Source organism: Canis lupus, chromosome 30 (assembly GCF_048164855.1).
Source record: "Canis lupus baileyi chromosome 30, mCanLup2.hap1, whole genome shotgun sequence".
NCBI lineage: Eukaryota > Metazoa > Chordata > Mammalia > Carnivora > Canidae > Canis > Canis lupus.
The window spans coordinates 29,180,257-29,199,357 of record NC_132867.1 but is presented as its reverse complement, the minus strand read 5'-3'; the positions used below and the strand labels follow the sequence as shown (position 1 = coordinate 29,199,357).

General features: G+C 36.8%; 1 protein-coding gene across 4 annotated transcripts in view; it reads left to right on the top strand.

The window, feature by feature from the left end:
- The window catches only part of KRTAP24-1 (keratin associated protein 24-1), a 35,670-nt gene extending 25,341 nt beyond the window's left edge, over nt 1-10,329 (top strand). For 3 of the 4 annotated variants that reach the window (XR_012021289.1, XR_012021288.1, XR_012021287.1), the window contains 4 exons: nt 4,623-4,749; nt 5,295-5,432; nt 6,009-6,082; nt 8,758-10,329. The gene's annotated coding sequence lies outside the window, so the exon portion shown is untranslated. Of the gene's footprint in view, nt 1-4,622; nt 4,750-5,268; nt 5,433-6,008; nt 6,083-8,757 lie in introns of all 4 variants that reach the window. The other variant, XR_012021290.1, reaches the window with a different exon arrangement.
- Nucleotides 10,330-19,101: the final 8,772 nt, after the last annotated feature.

Sequence of the window (19,101 nt, the reverse complement as noted above, 5' to 3'; positions counted from 1 at the left end):
ACTACAAAAAAAGAAAAAAAAAAAGCCCTAGTGACTTAAGAAGAGGTAAAGAATACAAGCAATTAGGGGTGCCTGAGTGGCTCAGTCAGTTATCAGTCTGCCTTCAGCTCAGGTCATGATCTGGGTGCAGGGATTGAGCCCTGTGTCAGACTTCCTGCTCAGTGAGTAGTCTGCTTGTCTCTCTCTCACTGCCCCTTACCTCTGCTTATTCTTAAATACCCCTCCCTCTCTTAAATAAAATATTTTAAAAAATATAAGCAATTATTCATAAAATAAATACAAGTGGCCAGTAAACATATTGAAAATTGTTCCATCAAGTAGTCATTGGTATTACAAATGCAAGACATTATTTTTAATCATCCATTTGGCAAACATTTTAGTTTTGTCAACTCAGAAACATATTCTTACACACTGAAGCTGGTGGTAGAATTTGACAGAGCTGCTATATGTGAATATTTAAAATGTACATATTGTATGACCAGATACTTCCACTTCTTAATGTCCCCCCTACAGAAACATTCTTTCAAGTCCTACAATATTTATTTCAGTACTGCCTGGATACTGAAAAATTAGAAGCAATGGAAAAGTTCACCAAAGGGTAACAAATTAAATGTAATGTAGTCATACTAATCAATATTTTACAAGAATTAAAAACAGTGGATCCATATGACACATAAACATGTAGATCTATATGCGTTGTATGATGAAAGATATATTACAAAATAAAAAATAAGATTACAAAAATATGATAACGTGTGACTTTTATGTATAATCTCACACTTATCAATTAACATTTCTTAAAATTATTTATCATCTATTTATCTAGGCATCTATGTATCTGATTAGAATAAAAAAATTCTAGAAAAACACAACCTAAGTTATGTTAGCTTTGGGGGAGTTTTAGAAATGGTAGTTGGTGATTCTCAAAGTGATTTTTAGACTTAACAGTCCTGCTTTGATTCCCTAAGTAATTAAATTTGGTCCCATTCTATGGCTTTGTAAAGTATATAATCAACAACTTCTCCTACACTACTATTTTTTTTAAGATTTTATTTATTCATGAGAGACGCACAGAGATAGGCAGAGAAGTAGGCAGAGGGAGAAGCAGGCTTCATGCAGGGAGCCCGATGTGGAACTCGATCTCAGAACCACAGGATCATGTCCTGAACCAAAGGCAGATGCTCAACTGCTGAGCCACCCAGGTGTCCCATCCTACACTACTGTTAATAAAAATATTAATTAGCAAAGTGCTCTATAACACATTGTCTTCTAGAAAACCAGAGAATGCAAAGTCTCATACATGTCTGTTCAATTTAACTTAGGCATAAAATATGCTTAATAAATAAAATACAATGTCCATAGCTCCGATAGCAGCTAATTTGTAGAATCCAACAAGGTCTTTTTAAATTTGCGCTTAAAAGTAGACAAATGAATTATTACTTTTCCCACACATTTCACTGCACAGCTGACCAACACTTTCTGCTTCCCAAATAAAAGGAGAACAACTATTTTTTGTTTAAACAAGCTACTTATAGACTTAAAATATTACTTTCTATAGTTGTAAAAGTTTTACAAATCCAAATATAAATGTCTTTTTTTTATGCTTATCTCCCTCTTTCATACACAGCAGAGCAAGGAATACAATAAATTTACATATACATCTATTTTCTAAATGCTATATATCAAACGACTCTATCCTGGAATTTATTTAGTGCTCAATTGACTTAATGGATGATTAAAGTCTCCAGTCTAATTTATATTCTTAAAAGTCTATGTTTAGATGATTAACAATTTACTTTATAACAAAATTTTAGATAGTTGATGAAGCTACTGCATTTGGCATGCTATTAAAGGCCTGAATAAAATTGCATAGTTCTCCTGTTTGTTTCTATCTACTATCTCGAAACTATATAATTAGCCAATATCTTTTTGAATCTTTCTTTCATCTACTATATTTTCTTATTTATTTATTTATTTTTTAAATTTATTTTTTATTGGTGTTCAATTTACCAACATACGGAATAACCCCCAGTGCCCGTCACCCATTCACTACTATATTTTCTAATGGATCAGAAGTAAACCCATATCATTTCTAAGCTCAGTGTAAACATTAATAGATTTTTAAACTTTTGTTCCATTGAGTTTCTCAATTGTGTCTTTCTCTTTGAGTTCTGCATGAAATGCCTATCAATGCTTTCAATATACAGTGGGTGTGCTACACATGATTTGTTTAAGAAAAATGGATCTCATCCACCAAGAGGTCTTTGATGAATTAGCAGTCTCACCTGACAGTTCAATTAACCATATTGTCACTCTCAATATCACAGAGAATATCTCAAAACCATGTAACTCTATATTTATTCATAACCACTGACACTATGCGGTCCATACTAAAATTTCCACCTACACTAGCACCTGCTGAAATTATAGTTTCTAGATTCACTTCAGAAGTGAATCAGAAGTGAAGTGAATCCTTGATCAGATGTGTGTACCTGTTGTCTCAGAGCTAATAAAATTATTTCTTCAAGTATTCACTATGCTCACTATGCTTGCTCTTTTTGTTTGTTATTTTAATACAATTGACAGGTGGGACTCAGGAAATTATCAAGTTGTGTATCTATAATCAGGTCACTGACAGATGGGAAAAGAATGGAATCTCAGCTCCCACCATTGTTTTCTATGCTTTACCGTTTGTAGTCCTGAAATTTCTAGATGATTCTATTTTGACTGCTCTCATTCTAAGGCCTTAAAACTTAAAGGAAATGTTATCCAAAAATATGAAATATTCTTTTAATTAAACATATATTATAAATTATAAATAATTCATAAATTATAATTTATAAATTTATAATATATAAAATAATATATAATATATAATATATATTGACATATATTACATATAATATATATATAACCTCTAAGTTTACATTTGGAATCTGATCTAAAAGAATAATGTTAAAATTTCCCTAAGGAATAAAAATTCTAAAATCAGAATGATTTTTTTCAAGAAAGAAAAAAATAAAGATTTTAAGTCCAGAATCCTTTCTTTCAAGAAATAATTATGACAAAGGTAATTATTATTATCATTTATCATTGCTTTTTATTGTGAACTGTTCTCACCTGGAGTGTGGGCACTGAGATGGGTGGATTAAAAATCATACTATCCCAGAATCTTTTCTTTTTTTTATCAATATGCATCTTCTAGCAGCCATCTCTAGCAAGGAATAGGCTTTTGTGAGCTCTTCCGTCCAGGATTGGGGAATACATTGGAGCTCTGCTTTGTCCTACAAAAACTGGGTGCTATATGAATCTTGAGTCACTTCAAAGAATATTTTTTTGGCCAACGTACTCAAAGATATATACTAAGTGTTTGTTTCATCATGTAGTTTTGTGTGTGACATCATGACTCACACATCATGAGTGTAGCACAGAGATTAGCAGAAGAACTAGGGTATTTATTTATTTATTTATTTATTTATTTATTTATTTATTTATTTTTAGAACTAGAGTTTAAATCCTGAATCTGCCACTTACAGGTTATGCAACTTAAGCTGTCTCTTAACCCTCTAGGCCTTTATAAAGTAAGGGGCTTTCTGACAAGTAAGTGAACTAGTTTATAAAACACCTGGACCCAATACCTGGGAATAGTGCTCAACAAATAGCAGGCATTTTTATTACATAAACAAGCAAAGAGATCCTCAAACTTATTAAAACAGCAGGTGTCTTTCTGCAGATGATGTGATTGAAAACCAGAATCCAAAGTTCCAGGGCTAGTTAGTTGGGTAGCAAGAACCAAAATCTAGATTCCCTTTGTACTAGTCCAGTATTTTAGCAGGGCAGGCAGTCTTATCCTCACTAGTTCCTATGAGGAATTAATTTTTCCTTAATGCCCACCTGACTACTCTTTCAATCCTTTCTCACTAGGCCCCTGGGGAAATGAGTAACCTTTATGATTGATAAATGTGAAGAATAATGGGGCACTTGCCTTTCAGCCTTGATCTTCCCATCTTGGGAGTTCTTCCTTCCTGCTTTCTCCATTGTGGGAAATTTCTCCCAGACCCAAGCTGTCCTGATGTAAATAAATTCTAGGGTTCAGAGTCAGCAAGGTTATTTGTTTTAAAAGTCCTAATTCTACAACTTGGCTTCTATCAATAATAAAGGGGATAAATATGTGTGTTCTCTGCCTGCAATTTTCTTCAATTTTGATTTTTAAGTGTTCAGAACTCACTTAGTAACAAGTAGTCTCTCAGAACTCCAATAGTGCTTTCTAAAATAAGTCACACAGCTTATCACTTAAGGAAGATTACCTATACTCTAAGAAACAACTCATTAATGAAGAGATGTACTCTAGAATACTACCAGTATGTAATTATTTTAAACCAAGTTCATGGGTAAAGTAAAACAGATAACAGTACTACATTTCATGATGGCCTCTTTTTCCCATTGTGGTTATTAAATATAGGAAGTGAATTGAACATTAAACTGGAAAAATATTTATTTGATAGAATACACACATGGCATATATATCATATATATATATATATATATATTTAGCCCAATGCTATGGCTAGAGGCATAGGTGACAGAACAGGAACTGTATAAGGAAAGTATAAATCTTTTAGATCCAATAAAATTATTATAAACCACCTAACTTTGTCATTCCAAGATCAGATTGTGCCATTTAACTTCATTTGATTCCGTGAAGCAAGGAACCTACAGGAAAGATGCCAAGAACAACAAATCTCCAGTGTATGTAACCTTTCCCCTCTAGGTTAGGACATTGTTCTGAGGTACTGAATCATATGAGTTTACAATCCATAATTCAGGGAAAGATATTACATGGGAATGAGTCAAAGGGGGTAATACTTATAGGAGAAAAATATTTTAAAATTGGATATCAAACAGAGTAAAATATTTGGAGAACTGTATAGAATTAGAACTTGTGATCCTGATCTTGTATACATTTGAGGAAGCTGATAGTCTAGGAGGAGAATAAACACATTCTCAAAGAAAGAGATTTAACTTGAGTCAGTACAGCCCTTAAAATTTGGCTTGGAACACACAGCATGTACTTATTACCATCAACAATAAAAACAGGTAAGAGAAGCAGACAGAAAAGGAGGGAGGGTCAGAGGGGAAGGCAGTGTGGTGGAAAGAGGGAAAGAGATGGGGATAGAAATGGAAGTAGGGGTGGAAAGAGGAAGAGAAGGCAAAGGATAGGAAAAGAAAGAAAAGGGAAGGGAAAGGTATTCTTTAATTATTTTCCAGAAATCCCTCTTCCTCCGCTTATATAGGAATTATTAAACTGGCATCCTAATAAGCTACCAAGCTCTTAAGCTCATGATCAATCAATGCCATCTTGACCTGGGCCTCTTTGCCTTGGTGGGCCACATCTGACTCCCCAGGATTTCATCTCTTGCAAGATTATTAAGGTGGGTCACAAATAAATTTTGAATTATTGCTAAAACCAGTGTGATCTTTGACAATTATCCTAGAACTAATAAAGGTAATAGTTATACTAACTTTATGAATGCTTCTGAATAAATATGTTTATAGATATATGTGTATGTCTACATATACACATCTATTTTTTTATCATGATTCTTAAACTGTGTGTGTATCTAGAAGTCCTGGTTCCACATATTTTGTAATATATATTTTGAAAATACATATTTACCACTTAGGTTTTTTTTTTTGTATATTTCTTTATTGGAATTTGATTTGCCAACATATAGTATAACACCCAGTGCTCATCCTGTCAAGTGCTCCCCTAAGTGCCCGTCACCCAGTCACCACTTATGTTTTTTTCTTTTTTCTTTTTTCTTTTTTTATTTTATTTTATTTTATTTTATTTTATTTTTTTTTTACCACTTATGTTTTAATTATCAGTTTAACACCTGGGTGTAATAATCACAAGTGTATCTTCTCCATAATTTAGAAAACTGATGATAAAGAGAATTGACCCAAGATACATTTTTCCTTTTCTTCTTGTCTCTCTTGAAATATAGGTAATAGAGATATTAAGCATAAAAGTACAATCCAGCCTGAGGCTTAGAACATCTACATTTCTCGTTGCTTTCAGGTAAGATAGACTGCTATTATAAAATATTAATGGAAACATAATATAAAAGCATAAGTATCCACCAAAATGGTAGGATAGCTCTATTTGACAGAAATAGTTGTGGTGATTTTCAAGGAAGCCATCTCTACTCATTCTGGAAGAAGCATGAACTCTTTAGTCTAAAAGCTCCTGACCCACCTGAATGTAAAGGCACAGTGAAGGCCACCAATTACAGCTGAACAGTGGAAGAGAAATTTATGTAAATACTCTCGAGGAAGCATCACTGAAGGAGGAAAAAATGTTTTTCAGGTAATGACAGTTAAATCAGACACAAAATTGACCCAAATCCTTTTTCTCTGATCTAAATATGGGACTCAATTTCAGTCTCTTGATTCCAATGTAATTGATACATGTTCTATGCTAATCAATAGTGTAAGAAGACCTCAACTTCAGAGTCTCAGGCCCTAAAGATCTCTGTTTCCAGTGGTTGTAAGAACACTTCATGCCATCAATATCTGTTTACCAAGTTTTACAATTTTATTTTTTATTTTTTTTCAATTTATTTATTTATTTATTTATGATAGTCACAGAGAGAGAGAGAGGCAGAGACACAGGCAGAGGGAGAAGCAGGCTCCATGCAGAGATCCCAACGTGGGATTCGATCCCGGGTCTCCAGGATCGCGCCCTGGGCCAAAGGCAGGTGCCAAACCACTGCGCCACCCAGGGATCCCAAGTTTTACAATTTTAATCCACACATGAAAATTTGCAAATATTTGCCATTATTTCCTCATAAGAAACTAGGAAGTTCAAGGTAAACATGTTCTAAAACAAACTGTTAAAGGCAGAGGGTTTTCATGATCACTACCCAAAAGGGAGCAAGTGTCAATGAACAAGGGCTTCAGGGACAGTGTGTTGACCTGAAAATGTCTGCCTCTGATCACATGAGGGTCTCGATCGATTTGGCCATCCTGCTAGAGAACATGGAGCCAAAAAGCACTCCCAACAAAGTCATGTATGTCCAAGTCTTTTTGTGTTTGTGTGTGTATGTGTATGTCTTTAAAAAATACAAAGACAATGAATTTTTTAGAATGAACAGTCTTTCAACTTTTCTGTATAAATACTAAGGGCCATTTGGATGGTTGCCTGGGAAAGCTTGCACGCTGGTGGGAAGCGGGTATAGTCTGGCCTGTCACTGCAGCAAAGTTGGACAGATGGCTAGGGATTAAGCAAAAACAGTGCTTGATCATACAAGGAAACCAGGCGTGGAGTCAGGAGACCATTCTCCAGTTTGGATTTTGCCACTAAATAGTTGTGTGACTAAGATAAAAGCACGTTTTCTCTGTGGGCCTCAGTTTCCTTTCCAGTAAAACGAAAAGGTTAAATTTAATGAGCCCATACACCTGTAAAATATGATGATTCTATCATTCTAGATATAATATGTGTTAAAATTTTTTATGGTGTTTGACTATGCTTTCCTTCCCTCTGTTCCTTTCCCAAGGTGCTTATCAAGATCCACTTAAGCCTAGCCAATGTCTGTTAATGATATAGGCATATTTTAATTACATGTGGAAAATAAATCATTACATCATGAGAGATGCTCTTAGTTCTGGTACATTCTAATTATTAAATTGCCAAGAGTTACCAATGGGAAACTTTACACCTAATTTATCTGCTTCCACAAGACACAGCCTTCAGCTAATGCTAGTTTATGTGTGAAAAGGGGCAGAAACAGAGGAAATACCCATAGGAGAGCTGAATTTTCTGCATGAGCTAATTTTCTGAGAAGAACCCACATACTCCAATCATTTTAACTCAGAGACCCCACCCCTCTTGTAAAACATGTACACCAGGTACACTAGTAAAATGAGCCTCAGCCCTCAGGCCAGACTGCTATAGCTTTTCACTGGATTCCAGCTCCTGACATCTGACGAATCACATGTCACAACTGAAAACACTACTGTCATTATAAGGTAATAAATAATAAGGTATGCACTAATGTTGACCATTCAATCTCTACCACTTATGAACCTTTCAAAAGAGTAAAATAATAAAAAGTCTGACACATTTTTTTTCAAGCAACATATTAACTCGGGTTTGGTTGGGCTGGGATCTGGACTTCTTCCAAGAGTTGGTGAAAAAGATTACTAATTCACACATTCTTTTCCTCATGTGAAGATCCAGAGATATCATCTGCTTATTTTTGAAAGTGTAAAATAAAAAGAAAACACAAAGAAAGGAGAGGCAAGCTAATCGATGCAATCATCATACTCAGAAACTCAAGGGAACACCAAAGATGAAACATTTATGGTAACCAGGCACCAGAATATAACCTGATCACAGGGGCAGATAGAGGAGCAGAGACACCAGGATAAATTATCCTCAAGTGGTGCAATTTTTTACAGGCTAAGAAGCAGTGTGGAGAATTTTTACTTAGTTCCTTAAACCTTAGGGTGAGTTTTTGTTGCTAAATCACTCTAAGTGATGAGATTTCAATGCAAAGTAGGAACACGTGGTTTTGTTTTGTTTTATTTTGTTTTTTCCCCTTCTCTAGATTTACTCTTGCCTGGAGGCAACACGGGTTGTAAAATAATGTATCTGAGAAACAAGTTTTAATAGTGCATGATTACTCTCAACTAATTTCTAGCAACCAGGTCATTTGCCAAGATCCCTACTTTTGACCCTTGCTCTAATTGCAGATAAAGGGAGTTGCTCACTGTTTCTCAAGCATTTTACCTCTACAGATGTTGCTGCACACCACGACGTGCACATGGTTCATTGATGTGATGAAGGATCCATGCTGACAGATTCTAGATCTCATTTGGATATTGAATTCTTTTTTTTTTTTTTAAGATTTTTAAATGTTATTTATTTGAGACAGTGAGAGAGAACATGAGTTAAGCAAGAGGGGCAGAGGAAAAGGAAGAACAAGAAGCAGACTCCTTTTCAGTCAGGAGCCGGATGTGGGGCTTAATCCCAGGACTTTGGGATCATGACCTGTGTGGAAGGCAGATGCTAAACTGACTGGTCACCCAGGCGCCCCTGGATATTGAATTCATTGTGATCTGTCAACTAAAGACTCAGAATGGTTGGAGAATGACCATTTGAGAGTTTAACTTATTTTCCTGAATGTAAGGTACGACTCCCATTCTGACAGCTGCTCAGGGTCCATGCAGAGGAATAGAAGCCATGACAATTAAAAAGAAAGAACTGGTTAAATAAGTATTAGTAATGGAACTGAAAAACAAAGAGAAGTATCAAATTGACAGAGCAAATAATAGTAACTGCAAGAATTCAGGGACAAAGAGAAGTTGAGATTGTTGGAACTTAGTAGCTGTAGGTGCCTGAGAGTCAGATCTCTTGAAGAGGGGTGCTGGTGTCCTGGTGGGGCTTGGAGGACCCTGAAGCCCAGGGCTAGACCCCTGAGGAGGGGGCAATGCTGCTCAGCAGAGCTTGTCTCTTTGGAGCAATGGGGAGGTAGGTTTCAGCGGGGTGTTCTTCACTTCAGAGGGTGGAAGGAGAAGACTGGACCCAACTGCCATTGTCTGGGTGAGGATAACTGGAACAGACGGGAAGAAGCAGTCTCCTTTTTTCTTGGCTGACTTTGTTTCCCTCTAGTGCCCCCTATTGACAGACTCTAACGGGAACAGTTCACAGAGGAGAAACTGTGGCTTTCAGAATCTCAGCAGGAAAATCTCTTAAAGCCAAGACTAGACTGGAAGATTTAAAACTAAGAGATGAGGATGTGGAGAAAGGGGAACCCTTCTGCACTGTGGGTGGGAATGTGAACTGGTGCAGCCACTCGGGAAAACTGTGTGGGGAGGTTCCTCAAAGAGTTAAAAATAGACCTGCCTTATGACCCAGCAATTGCACTGCTGGGGATTTACCCCAAAGATACAGATGCAGTGAAACGCCGGGACACCTGCACCCCGATGTTTCTAGCAGCAATGTCCACAATAGCCCAACTGTGGAAGGAGCCTCGGTGTCCATCGAAAGATGAATGGATAAAGGAGATGTGGTCTATGTATACAATGGAATATTCCTCAGCCATTAGAAACGACAAATACCCACCATTTGCTTCAACGTGGATGGAACTGGAGGGTATTATGCTGAGTGAAGTTTGTCGGAGAAGGACAAACATTATATGGTCTCATTCATTTGGGGAATATAAAAAATAGTGAAAGGGAATAAAAGGGAAAGGAGAAAAAATGAGTGGGAAATATCAGAAAGGGAGACAGAACATGAGAGACTCCTAACTCTGGGAAACGAACTAGGGGTGGTGGAAGGGGAGGTGGGCGGGGGGTGGGGGTGAGTGGGTGACGACAGGCACTGAGGGGGGCACTTGGTGGGATGTGCACTGGGTGTTATTCTGTATGTTGGCAAACTGAACAATACAAAAATAAATTTATAAAAAAATAATAAAACCAAAAAAATAAATAAATAAAACTAAGAGATGATAGTTTAATAACCATCACAAACTGTACTTTTCTGAGTAAACTCTGTCTATGCTATACATTTGTCATTTTATACTCTCTGTAAAGTCATAAGTACATGTAATTGGTATGTCTGAAAAAAAAATTTTTCCTTAAAAAAAAAAAAAAAACTTGGGTGCCTGGGTGGCTCAGTAGGTTGGTTAAGTGTCTGCCTTTGGCTCAGGTTATGATCCCAGGGTCCTGGGATTGAGCCTCGCATCAGACTCCCTGTCCCTCTGCCCCTCCCTCTGTATGCTCACTTGCTTGCTTGCTCTCTCTTTCTCTCAAATAAATAAAATAAAATAAATAAAATAAATGAGTGAATAAATTTTAAAAAGCCAATGAAACAAAATAAAACAAAACAAAACAAAATACTTTAGCCCTTTGCCATAACTCTGTCACCACCCCATAGCTATGTCACCAAAGAAACTCTTTTATGAGTTTCAGGATAGATGCGTATTATAATGAATCCCTCCCTAATGAATTATACTATTATTTCAGTGTAAAAGAGGCCTGTTTCTAAAGCAAGACTGGCCCATTATTAAAAAACGAATGAAATGAATGTATGACCTAAAATTAGTTGTCTTGTACAACTTTCCTATCTTCTGAATCCCTGTTACATGTTTCTCTAGGGCCTTAGACTTTTATCATCAGTAACTGATCTGGATTGATTTGTTAGGGTTTAATGGTGGTAAAAATAATAGCATCCCTCTTCCTCAGTAACATCTGAATCAATAGAAAAACAAGACAAAAGTATAAGCAAATGAGAGTAAATTGCCACATTTACTACTAAAATAATTATCCTTGGAGAAGAGGGCCTCTATCTGAAGCTAAGTGGTGCTCCTGATATTAAGTACAAAGTTAAACAGACTGATGTTCCCATAATCAATGATACTGGCTCACTGAAGTCCAAAACATATTTAGGAGGGAAGCAGGGCAGAACAAAAGCCCCCTAACAAGAAGGAGAGAAGGTGTAAGTATGCTGCTTTCCTTATGCAAACTCACTAATCAGACAAGAAAATTTCCATCCATTTGCCTGCTGGGCAGATGGAGCCTAGAAGGTCCACTCTGTTGGAACTCCCACCATGTGGAAATAAATACCAAGAGCTGAGGACAAGTCGTTTTCCTCATCCTGTCTCCACCCTGGACAGAATTCTGTGGAGACAGTGACAATGATTGTCTTACTATCAAATCTTCAATGCCTTGGTCAATATTTGACGATTAATAATAACTTCATAAACATCGGTTTATTCCTAGTTGATTGATTCTTAGATGGAAATTCATACTTAGAAAACTTAAATTCAAACTCTGGTCTGATACTAACTAGCAGTGTTACTTTTTGACAAGTCATTTGACATCTCTAGACCTCAATAACTCATCTGTCAGATGGAGTTATAAGCCTAACGCTAACTGGATTCTGGGATCCATTCCAGTTTTACAATTCTTGAGTCTTCTCTATGCTTCTCTAGTGTTGTGCAGAAACTATGGCTGACAAAATCAACCATGTAACCATGGAGCCTGTAGTATAAACAAATGCTAAAATAAACATGTTTAGTGGGCAGTCAGAATGACATGGGCTGATTCTACGGGTAGATTGCCCTTCATTTTCCATTCTCTTGGTATTTTATTCTTCCTGAAGATAAAACCAAAGATTAGAAAACAAGACTGTTATCCTAGTTCCTGCCTTCCACGTGTCTTTTGTACTTTAATAAAGTATTGGAAGTCCAGTGCAGTATCTTGGTGCAACCATATGATAATCAACATGGAATCCTATAAGTAGGTATGATTACCAAGGGAGATTGTGAGAAGAAGCAGTGGGGATTCATAGCAATGGCATAAAAAAGAGAGACTGGACACCTGAGCTCCACCCAAATCTTGCAACCAACTCTCTGTGGGAATTTATGGAAGTCATATAACCTCTCAGACAGGTTTCTCACTTATAAAATAGGAGGCTAGAGTGCAAATCTCTGTATCCTCTTTTAAGACCAATATTCAACAATTCAGGTTAATGCTCTGAAGAATTCAATGTATTTGTATACCTAAAGATTTGACAGCAGGATACACATTTTAAATCTTAAGATTTTTTTTTTTTTCTGATGAGATAAACAAAAGTAAAAGACTAAATGTGCCACTGTTTTTAGGTCTCACTGGGAATTAAATTTATAGAGAGCCATTTATGGGCAATTTGACATTAATTGTTAAAATTTGGACTATGTAGACTCTTTGTATCATGTAAAGTACTGAGTGATAGTCACTGCGAGTCTTTGGAACTGAACTGACTGGGCTTGGATTGTAATTTTTCCAATATGGCCTTGGACAGTTGATTTTGCCTCTTCATGGCCAGCTTATCGATCTATAATGAGGAATAAAATAGTAAGGATTATGATGATATCTACTCCATTGAGCGATTGAAATACACATGTTTTGAAAAACCTATAAATGTTCCAGGCATAAAGTAGCCATAATGAATACTATCTGCTACTGTTATTTCTATTATTATTATTTATTTTTATTTTTATTTTTATTATTTATTTTTGAAAAATAAAAAGGGAAGGGATTTTTTTAAGTCCAGAAACGCTGGTGAGGCTGGTCTGGAAGCCCTAGTGCTAGGGCGAGGGGTCAAGTGTTTGAGCCAAGGACAGACCCTGAGGGTGGAAGGGCAGGGTATGGGGTCACGCCAGTTGGGCAGGGCCTTCAGCGCATCCATCAGTAGCAGCAGGAACTGGACAGCTGCTCCCACGGGCACTCCTGTGGCTGTCCTGAGGCAGAGAGGCAGGAAGTCCTGGATGGAGCCCTCCCCTGGGCTGGCCAGAGCAGGCCCACAGGGAACATGGCTGTGACCCCCCGGAGTCTCTGCTGGGTGGGTGGCCAGGCCCCAGTGAGTCCAGGCAAGAGGCAGCAGAAGAGGTTTTAGAAACTAATGGCAAGGCTCTGGTGCAGGGTCCTCAAGCCACTGGCAGCAGGAACCCCAAGGTGTGTCAGCAGAGTGCAGAGCCTGTCTCAAGTCCCCAGGTCGGAAGGTCCAAGGTTCAGTAACAGTTATTACTGTTATTGGTAAATATGTGAACATGTTCAGGGAATACATGTTTAAGGATTTTCATTCAATAGAGCCTTCAAGGCAAATAGTAAGAAGTCAGCTAATAGTGATTAATTTGTATTAAAAGAGGAATTAAAATGGGAAAGTAAGAGAGGATAGATCACAAATAGATGATATTAACTCTCACAAAGCCAGCCAAGTGTGGCATAACTGCAGAGAGAAAGGGATGAGGATACCACTGAGAAAATTATGGAAACACTCTGAGAAACACTTGGGGGAATGAGTAGATAATTCTGTCCACGTGTAGGAAAATGACACCTTAGAACAGAATGTTGGGTGCCAGAAATAGAGAGAAAGGTCAGAGGACATTGATTTATTTGTGCAATATTCTTACTCCTAAATGTCCTGGAAAGATTATTTCTTAGCCCATGACAAGCAACATTATCTCAGTATCTTTCCTGAAAATCAGGTTGGAAGGTAAAGAAGTCAAACCCAACAAGAAAGGGTCCTGCAAACACCAGTGATTATAACATACCATGAACTAAGAAATATAGTTTTTCCAAGCCCCTCCTCCATAAAAGCATAAAGAGGAAAGCTAATTACTTATAATACAGCCATACTTTTTTAACGGGCCTTGGCGATGAGGTTGTGTGAGGTCCATGCATATTGACCTGATTTCCAAGACATGATGCAAGAGAAAACAAAACACAAGGCACAAAAGTGTAGTTAATTCACATTATATGAAGGAGGATGAGAAAAATTCAAACACTTATAAATTTCTAAATATTCATAAATATGTATGAAAATGCATAAAGTTCTGGAGAGATACACAGCAAACCAGAATGTTGTTTGCAACTGAGAAACAAGGATTTTAGAAGTAAATGTAGTGGGACGTGAGAGGGGGATAGGAGTATTAATTTACTTGTCTTTACCAGTATGTGTGAGTTTATTTCAGTGCAAACACTTTTATGAATTATTTACAAAATAAAATTCATTATTAAGGAATAATTTAAAATAAGAATTCCAGTTGCCTATGGAATTGAGTTTATGTTGGTGTGCTTACTCTCCTTCTAGACTTTACTTGATGAGGGAGTTGATTTTATTACATACTTTCCTGGAGTCCCCGCTAGTTTCAGCCAATTGTGTGAATAGGTCAGATTCTGTGGAGGGCCCCATGGACAGTATCTTTATTTTTTTTAATTGCCTTCTAAATTTTCAAGTTGGAAGTAGGAATTCCAGCATCATTGCTATAAAGTATTATGTAATGCCTGAAAGAAGTTGTAAATTGTGCTAATCATTGCTAAATCTATGTAGAACTGCCATGATGATTTTTTCTGATGAAAAATCTATCATCCAAAACTTGATTCATGCATCCACTCCACCTTCCATCCCTTCATCTTTAATAAGTGCCCACTGCATGCACAGTAGACAGAATATGATATATCGTGCCATGGAGTGGATAATGCCTGCATTAACATATCGACCAAGTATCTGACATCTCAAAGCCCTGCCTATATCCTGACTACCTCCGATCCTCATCGTGAATATTGGCTGAGATCTCTGGGGTCATTTCATTTCTAACAATACTCCTCCCCCTCTGCCAGTGTTCAAATCTAGGGCAAGGTGTCCAAAGCAGAACCAGAGGACACTTAACTTCACTTAAGAAGCTAAATATCTGGGACAAAGCTCATTTACCACCAAATTTTAAAGACCTTGGTTATCTATTTCTGATGAGAAGGGCAACTCTAGCTTTAAGAAACCATTTATTTATGCTGAATGTTGATTTACTGATAGGAAACTTTGGTACTAAATTATTCAAAAATTTTTTTTCCTGGCAAATGACAGGAAGAGAATTGATGAATCTTTTCCTTCCTAAATTATTTGCCTTTTAAGGAGACCACAGACTCTCAATTTTTTCATTGCAGAAGTTAATAGGATAGAATCGCCTTCCGAAAACTCAATAAATAATTTCATAAAAGACCTATAAGTTATTCATGGTTGTGTCTTAAGCATGAGTGCAAAGGAATAATTGGAAGATGGCAGAAGTAGGTGGGCATCAGATACAGAAAAGAGAGAATGAGGAGATTGACTATATGTAGAATAGTCAAGAAATAGGTTTAGTCTGAGAAAACGCTCAGACTAAACCTGAGACTGCTAAGCATTAGGAGTTCTTATTTGCTTAATCATTTGTTTTCTTTTGTATTTCTAGAATTTGAAAATAAAAAGATATTTGCTTTTTGAAAACTCAAAGCCTTTCTTCCAATCTGTCCCTGGATTTTTCTTTTCCCAGTCTTTCTCTTTCAATGAACAAGTATTTATTACACATAAATATCATATCAGGCACAGAAATATATGGGGAGAACAAGATAAAATCATGTCATAACTGATAACATACTGTGACATCATCGTTTTCTGTGACACTCAGCAGGTCAATGGTGGATATTAAGGAGACAGATTATGGTTAGTTCAAGACTATTAACATAAAACAGTACATAGACAAAGGTCAAAGTTTTGTGATATGAAGACCTCCAAAATGCTAACTTTCCCTCAAATGTTTTTTTCAGACAGAGATGCAAGGCTTTTAAAAAGAACATGCAAAAGACTATTATTTTGATTTGATAATTGATCAAACATTTGTCTGTTAAGGATCTGCTTTGCACATGAGCTTATGGGGGCTGAAGGGATTATTTGGAAACAATTTTTGCTTTCTAGGAGCAACCTGAGCCAATTGATACAGATATGTTCGATTCTTCTATGCAAAGCATGGAAAGCCATTCATTCTGGGGATATGAAACTTTCTGGAATCCTTTGCCCTGCTTTATTTTTTGTCCCTAATAATCTTGTAGAATATTCTTTTTCCCTAAAAATTTTATTTTCTTAAAAAGCCTTTGAGAGTTTTTGTAATTTGCCTAGAGTTTGGATGGAAATAGCAAACAAATTGAGACATCAAGAAAACATACCTTCTATTGTCACATTTCTTTCTGTTTGTTCATGGAGCTTTCTCAGAATGGTTTTTCATTCCACTTTTCCTTACTTTAGATTCTTTCTGTCTTTTAAATGCTCTCTGCTGTCCAAAGACCATAAGAATAAATTCTTTCTTTCTATATGCTCTGTGAATGGAGGCATTGCAATGAGAAACACCAGACACAAAAATGGCTCTCTAACTATGGGAGCTTCAGGATGTTCCCTAACCTCTCTAAGCTTTAGCTCATTTTTATGAAAAATGGGGTTAATAATACCTGCCTCGAAGAGTGGTGGTAAGGATTAGAAAATGAGTGCCTGTACCAGGCCTGTACCCCAAAGCTAAACCAATCAACGAGGCAATTTGGCAACAGCTGATGGAATAATGAAGACCAAACTGTTGTTAAGTATTAGCTAATTAAAAAGAAAATATTAGCTAATTTAGAAAGAATATAGTGGTATGAGCATGTGTGTATGTACATGTATATATATATTATATACTCCTCCAAATTACCACATGACCAAATGCATATTCTGAATATATTTGTGTTAATCAAGATTAATTTAATTATAGAGAACAGAATCCCCTTTAGCCACTTAAGAAGATTAAAACAAAGAATTTGTTATAGAGATGCAAGAGGCATGGCTAGACCTCACAAGGCCAATGGAACCAGAAATATCAGAAATGGTCTTTCTTCCTCTTCCCTTCCCCTACCCCCTTCCCCCCATCCCACCCACCCTATACTCTCATGATTTCTTCTATGCTTTGATATGTGTTTTCTTCATTTTCTTCCCTATCAAAAGGTAGAGTTTTTCTTCTATTGTAACAAGGTCCAATCCAACCCATTTATCTCTCTGCCTGGAATGTTGGAATTCTTTTTTCCTTTCCCATCTGCACCCATAATTTCAAATACTAAATTCTACTTTGCTTTTAGGTCCAGTTCAGATTTTATCTTCCCCATATAGTTTCACCTGATTGCCCAGCTAGAAGTAACCTTAAACTTTTATGACTTTTCAGTGCACTTTATCTTTCATCTCCTATAGCTGACATCATTTTTATATTAAAAGTGCATCCTGGCTCTCTTCCTGGAAATCAGACGCTGACCATGTCTTACATGTGTTTGGATCTTGCAAAGTAAAAACTGACCACTGATCTACTTTGTTGGAATTGTTCTGTGTGACCTTCACAGACTTTGCTAGACCCAATGAGTGGAGGTCAAAGAGAGAGATTTCAGCTCAATAAGTAGGAAAAAATAAAATCCTGAACTAACTGCAAGTCCTGCCTTCCAAAGTGCCCTCTGAGAAGCAAGTAGGAGCCTTAAAATAAGAAGGCATATTAATTAAGGTGCTTATGTCTACAAGTAACAGAATAGCTAATTAAAAGTGGCTTATAACCACCTGGTTTATAATTTTACTAAAAATAAATTTCTGTGGTAGTGATTTGCCAGGATTAATCTGATAGCAGTATGATATCATTAAGGATCAATATTTTTGCTTTTGTTCATCTTCGCCATCTTTGATAAGGGGGAGAAATTCTAAGTTTATTCCCTTCTAAGTTCAAGACAGTTTCCATAGTGTATGTATGTATGTATCACATACAAACAAAATGGCTGACCAAAAAAGATACCAGACTCACAGATGATCTGTGCTTTAGTTCTACTGTCTAGCTCTGGGCTACATGTCCATGCCTAACTTCAGCACTGGCAGAAGAATTGAGACATCTAGGATTTACCCCCTGGATCTGGAGAAGTCATTTATATATCAGAACTCCACCAGCAGATAGAAAGTAGTAGGAGGGTGACACTGGGATATTTGAACTGAATGTGTCTTTTTCAGAGAGGTTCAATAATAGTGCCTGACTATCCCCTCTCTATGTAGCAGAAGGCATCTAACCATTGGGTGACAGAGGGTGGAGGATATAACCTTTAAGACTCTTTTGAAACTTCAATTTTTATGACTAAATGAGCAGGTCAGCTAGCAGGTATGCGTTTATGATTCAGGTTCTCTATAATTCTGTGTTCAGGGTGTGTCTTAGACTTCTTTCTTAAGCCAGGTTTTTATATAGACACTTTTTTTTTTTTTTTTTTTTTTAAGTTCAGTGACTCCTATCTCTCTCTTTTCTGCTCAGGCAGCATGGTAGTAGAGACCTGGGATAGACTTAAGAACTTTCTACTACCTAGCTGTGGGGCCTGTTTATATCACCTCCTTTCTTTTGCTTTGCTTTTCTTGTATATAAATTTAGAACTCAGTAGTTTACAAAACATATTCCAATCCAGTGTTCTTTGATCTACAAGGGTCATTCCAATGCAGAATTTTCTGGCCCCATGACTTCCACCAGCAAGAGTTATAAACTAATGTGGACTAGGACATGATTGCCACCTTATCAAAAGTGAAGACAACACTCAAAATCCATACGATTGTGTTCTGAACAAGTGCTGTACCTAACAAGATGTTCTATCTAATCAGATCTGACATTGGGTGGGGCTGGCAAAGGGGAGGGAGAGAGGAAAGAAATCAGAATCAATGTTCTATCCTCAGACATAAAGACTTTGCCATGTTCCCAGGACAGTCTG